This window comes from Pseudochaenichthys georgianus, chromosome 18 (assembly GCF_902827115.2).
Source record: "Pseudochaenichthys georgianus chromosome 18, fPseGeo1.2, whole genome shotgun sequence".
NCBI lineage: Eukaryota > Metazoa > Chordata > Actinopteri > Perciformes > Channichthyidae > Pseudochaenichthys > Pseudochaenichthys georgianus.
Window position 1 is genome coordinate 13674146 of NC_047520.1, and position 6000 is coordinate 13680145.

A 6000-nucleotide genomic window follows, 5' to 3' on the forward strand; every position below is an offset into this window, starting at 1 on the left:
AAAGACAACAGGTGCAGTGAGCAAAAGAAAGGGCCACCAGCTTGAGGTTTCACATCGACTGATTGCCGACATCCCTTTCATGCCATTCAAAAATGACCTTTCCCTTTACTTTGTGTCATGTCGCCCATTATCACGTGGGTATCCTGTAGCATCCTGATTCATTAGCAGGAAAGTCACTGTAGCAGAAATTCATCTCCACTGCAGCCCACACACGACAGAGGGCCCCAGACTCTGTAGTTAGTTTGAATATTACAATTTAAAACGTAAAAATATAGTTTAAGTCTTCTTTATCTGAGGTTGTAGTAGGGGGTCAATTACTCTGCATTTTGTTATTCTCTTTTTGGTTTAAGCTTTAGCAATCTATTATTTAGGGATATGATCCAACTATTGTCCTGATGAATGTGTGAGGGATTTAACTTCAAAGTATTTATGGAGGTTAAGAGCACTGATAAAAGCAAACTAACCTAGGACCTGGCGTTTGAACAATGGTCAAGACACTAAACACAAAGACAGTTCAATGTTAGCTCACTTCACATGTAGCACTGTTAACCTGTGGCCCCTAAACACGTGGGCCCACATGAGGGCTTTGATACCAAGATGCCTCACAGAGTAATGAGATCACACAGCTGGGCTGACCTTTTCCCTACACTCACTGTGTTCCGCTGTGATCATGGAGGTTGTGTGGACCATTTGATGTAGCAGTGAACAGTTTCATCTTCGTAACCGTGAAGAAAGGGAGGACATTTTAAGTACATTTCAAAAAGGCCAGTGCACTTACAGAGGTTGAATGTGTGTGTTTAGCTGTGGATCAGACTGGATGTATATCAGACAAGCAAACCAAAATGACTTCATATGGCCCACGGTAAAGACAGGGACACACACACACACACACACACACACACACACACAACCTCCATTGCGGAGTTGCACCTGTTGTCTTGTTTTTACATTATTTGTTGAATTCAGAAACCCAAGACTTGAGATGAAGAAAAATGTTAAATAATGGAATAAAAAAAAAAAGATGATTATTAAAAAAAAGTATAGTAAAACTATATAAATAAATGAGCTGATGATATTTCTGTTTACTTTAGAAGTTATTATACACTGTATGCTGTGATTCTAATCTGGGAAACATTAAAGACATTCATAGCCAGTCTGCAGATTTGGTCTCTTTATTGAAATAGTAAAGTATACATGTTAACAATATATATATTTATTTTGTATTTAACCTTTATTTAACCAGATAAAAGCATTGAGATAGAATCTCACTTGCAATGCTGACCTGACCAAGAAGGCAGCAACGTTACACATAACAGATAACACAAACATATAAAATACAGAGAACATAACTAAGAAAACAAAAGACGAAAAAAGCAGTCACTACATTGTGCACATTAGGACAGTAAGAAAGGTACAATACTTATTACTGCAAGAGCAGCTGGTGGTAAGGACCTCAGACAACTTCAATGTAAAACATGCTATTGAGACAAGTGCCATCAGTTTGAGGCATGATTGAAGGTCATTCCAACCCAGTCTCACAAAAAAACGTGTAATAACTACGTTGGTCCACAACTTGGGACGTAGTATTTCTACAAAAACGCCTCTGAAATTGTAAGATCCCTACGATTTTTTTCACCTTTCATTCCAATGGCTGGCGTATATGTCACGTGATCTTCAAATTTCTCCCTGCAGAAAAAAAAAACATGGTCGACATTCGTTTTATTCTCGGTGTAAAATGCCTATTTTAAGGTTAGTTGGCCATTGCGTTTTGATGTAATTTGATGCGAGAAATATGAGTTGTTATTTCAGATTATGTGTGCAGTGGATGTACATGATCTTTAGTTTGCTAGTTATTACGAAGATTACTTCAGGAAATTGTGTCCATTCAACGTTTTCATTGTTACCAAGGTGGTTGCTAGAGACGCTGGTATCGATATTATTTCTGTTATGTTGTGTAACTGTTTAATGGTGTTATCTGTATTGCTACCCCCCTTCCCCGTCAATGTATAGTGTTGGTCCACAGCGCAAACTTATTAGTTTAACAAAATCCGCATCTAAAATTGTGGCATAGATCTACGTTATTTTCCCCTGTGCAATTCTCCATTTACTCAACAATAACACACAATTATCCTTGTGTTTATTTATTTGTTAGATTAACAAACAGCTCCAATCTGCCCATTCACTTTGAATGGGGTGACGTCACGTTGCCTCGCTTTTTCGCCGAACTGAATTGTGGGTAGCAGAGCGGTCCGTCTCCGCCGTCTCCACCGTCAGAAGTTGAAAGTTCAACTTCTGACGCCGGAGACGCCGGAGTAGCCAGCGCCAGCCAATCAAATCCCGTTTCTGAAAATCTGACAGCTCAAGCCATAGCCAATCAAACCGCGTCTAAACTGGGAGAAATATCCCGCCGTTCATTTCTATATTTTAAAAACAGTTGGAGGAGAAACTAATTATCGCTGTAGCAAATCACCCGGTTTTGTATGACCAGACCCTCTTCACCTACCGGGATACAAACCGGAGGAACCAGGCATGGAGGGAGGTGGCAGAGACAGTGGGTGAAACTGGTAGGTTTTCGCCTGTTTGGGGAGTTTATATATATATATTGCTCCCATAAAATCCCCGGGGTTTTTTGCTTTGTATGTCGGGGGCGGGAGATTCATGTGATTGGTTGTTGGTCGTGTTGCTTGAATAAAATCCCCAAGCTCCAGACACGCCCAGCTCCAAGCTTTTTTTTAAGCTGTAGTGTGGACGCTCCGTTACGGCCCGTCCACACTACAGCGTCGACAGCTTCAATCTGCCCATTCACTTTGAATGGGGTGACGTCACGTTGCCTCGCTTTTTCGCCGAACTGAATTGTGGGTAGCAAAATCTGACGGCTCAAGCCGTAGCCAATCAAACCGCGTCTAAGCTGGGAGAGATATCCCGCCGTTAATTTCTATATTGCGTGCGTGCGTGCGTAATCCCAAAAGTAACCCCTCCATACCATTTTTCTTAGCTTTGGTGTAGCTTTCCCCAGTCGTTATGGAGGAGGAGATGCAGCAGCTCCGGGACCTAGTGTATGAGCTTAGGGCAGACAACGAGCGACTTCGTCAGGAGCGTACTGTTCCCCTGGCGGACTCTGGTGGTGCTTCTTCCTCTTCTGCTACGGTTAGTCAGGCCCCGCCTGCGGGGGTTGCTGCTGCTGTCACTGAGAGGCTAGTTGTTATTCCAAGGGACCGTAAATGTCCCATGTTTAACGGAAAGACAGGCATAAGCATAGCTGAGTGGTCAGAGGAGGTGCAGGCATGTGCGCGTGCCCGCCATCTTTCTGCGGCCGACCAAGCCCTATTCCTCTTTGATCATCTTGAGGGCGAAGCCAAAGAAGAGATCAAGTTTTGCACTAGTGCAGAGCGAGGAGACCCAGCTTGGGTGCTCGCTATCTTAAAGGAGCTATATGGTTGCGCTCAGTCTTACGTCACCTTACAACAGGCTTTCTTTTCTCGTCACCAACTCGAAGGTGAGACCCTGCAGGAGTATTCCTTAGTCCTTATGGCTTTAATGGCTCAGGTCACGCAACATGCACCTGATGGGATGCCCAACGCAGATATCCTACTACGTGATCAGTTCATTGAGCACGTTCTTGACAGTTCTCTTCGCCGGGAGCTCAAACAAGTTGTCCGTCGCCACCACCATACCACCTTGCTGGACCTTTGTGGTGAGGCTATTAGGTGGGAGAGGGAGGGTCTTCCAGGGGGTGCCAGGGTGTGCAGCTCTTCTTTGCCATCTGCTTATGGTTTTCAGTATGGGGTGCAGGGACGCTTCCAACACACTCCTCCTGTCACTCCGCCTGAGCCAGGGTTGAGTGACCTGATGGACCTTTTGAAGCGTCAGCAAGAACAGCTTAACCAACTCACCCAGACTGTAACCTCCCTGCAGGCCCCTTGCTTCCAAGGTCAAACGTCCCGTAATGGTCCTTTGATCTGCAGAAGGTGTCAGCAGCCTGGCCATATAGCTCGAGAGTGTGAAAGTGAGCGGGTTCCCTCCCGGCCCCGTGCTTTTCCTGATGCTGGCGTAAACTCCAGTGCTGCTGGGCCTTCCCATTCATCCCACCAGGTGGAAAACTAGAGCCCACTGAGCTTTCGAGTCACAACTCAGTTGGGGAGACCACAGGCTCACAGGAAAGGGCAACGGTCGACTTGATTGCTCCTTGCCCAAACATAAATGTCTTGATAGGAGGTGTAATTGTTACCTGCTTGGTGGACACTGGTTCCATGGTGTCCACAGTCACGGAAAGTTTCTTCTTGTCGCATTTTGCACCTTGGGGCAACGATCGCCTCCGCTCCTGTCACTGGCTACAGCTGCGAGCAGCTAATGGCCTATCCATTCCATATATTGGCTACTTGGAGCTAGATATCAAACTGTGTGGCAAGGAGATGGCTAGCTGTGGGATTCTTGTTGTTAAAGACCCTAACCCGATGCACTTTCTGGGGCCCGTTGGTTCTCCACCCTTGACCTTGCCAGTGGCTACAATCAGGCTCCGATGTCGGAACCCGACCGGGCCAAAATTGCCTTCTGTACATCCTTCGGCCTCTTTGAGTTAAATCAGATGCCTTTTGGCTTATGCAACGCCCCAAGTACCTTCCAGCGGCTGATGCAGAGGATGTTTGGCAACCAACAGGGCCGGTCGTTGTTGCTCTACCTTGATGACATCATCGTCTTTTCATCCTCTGTTGAGCAACATCTGCAACGGTTGGAATTGGTGCTTGGTCGACTTGAAAGAGAGGGCCTTAAAGTAAAGCTTGACAAATGTGCTTTCCTTCAACATGAGGTTAAATACTTGGGGCATGTCATCTCGAGCCAGGGTGTTGCAACCGACCCTCAGAGAGTTGAGGCTGTCGCTAATTGGAAGCGTCCCCGTCATGTTTCCGAGCTGCGTTCCTTTTTGGGTTTCGCCAGCTATTACCGCCGCTTTGTAGAGGGCTTTGCAAAGCTGGTAGGACCTCTGCACCAGTTAGTGGCTAAACTGGCAGGCACCAAGACCAAGACAAAATCAGGTCAGTTTTTGGCTGCCGAATGGACTCTTCAGTTGTGAGGAAGGCCTTGAAGCCTTGAAGTCAAAGTTGGTCTCAGCCCCAGTGTTGACTTATGCAGACTTCTCACGCCCCTTAATTTTGGAGATTGACGCTAGTCATAGTGGCCTTGGGGCTGTCCTCTCCCAGGACACGGACGGTGCTGTGAGACCAGTGGCCTATGCTAGCCGAGGCCTTCGGCCCACGGAGCGCAACATGTCCAACTATAGCTCCATGAAACTGGAATTCCTTGGGCTCAAGTGGGCCATGACGGAAAAGTTTCGGGAGTACTTATTGGGGCATAAGTGCATCGTTTATACCAACAACAATCCATTGAGCTACATCCAGTCGGCAAAACTTGGGGCCACTGAGCAATGGTGGGCGGCCCAGCTTGCCTCTTTTGATTTTGATATCAAGTACCGCTCCGGTCGAAGCAACCGAAATGCTGACGCACTTTCACGCCAGTATGTGCCTGGTACTCCCATCCCTGATGGCCTTTACCACAACTCACCTTCAGGTTCTGTGGTGCCTGTGTCTCAGTCCTTGATCTCAGTCCTTCCATCCCACTCTGTGCCAGATCTCCGTTCATTGCAGGAAAATGATTCCCTCCTAAAGGAGGTGTTGGTGTTTTGGTGACGTAAAACCCCACCTACCTCAGCTGAGAAGCGGCAACTTCAGCGGCCAGTCATGGCAATTGGACGCCAATGGGACCGCCTGGTGGAGAAAGATGGCATACTTTTTCGACGGGTGTTCCGCTCTGATGGGGGGGAAGAGTCTTTCCAACTCATTTTGCCTGCAGTTCTCAAACCGGAGACCTTAACCCAGCTGCATCAACAGCATGGCCACCAAGGTATTAAACGGACCACAGAGCTGGTCCGACAGCGCTGCTATTGGCCGGGTATGTCTTCCGATATAAAGAGTTGGGTCCAAGAGTGTGAACGATGCCAAGTGG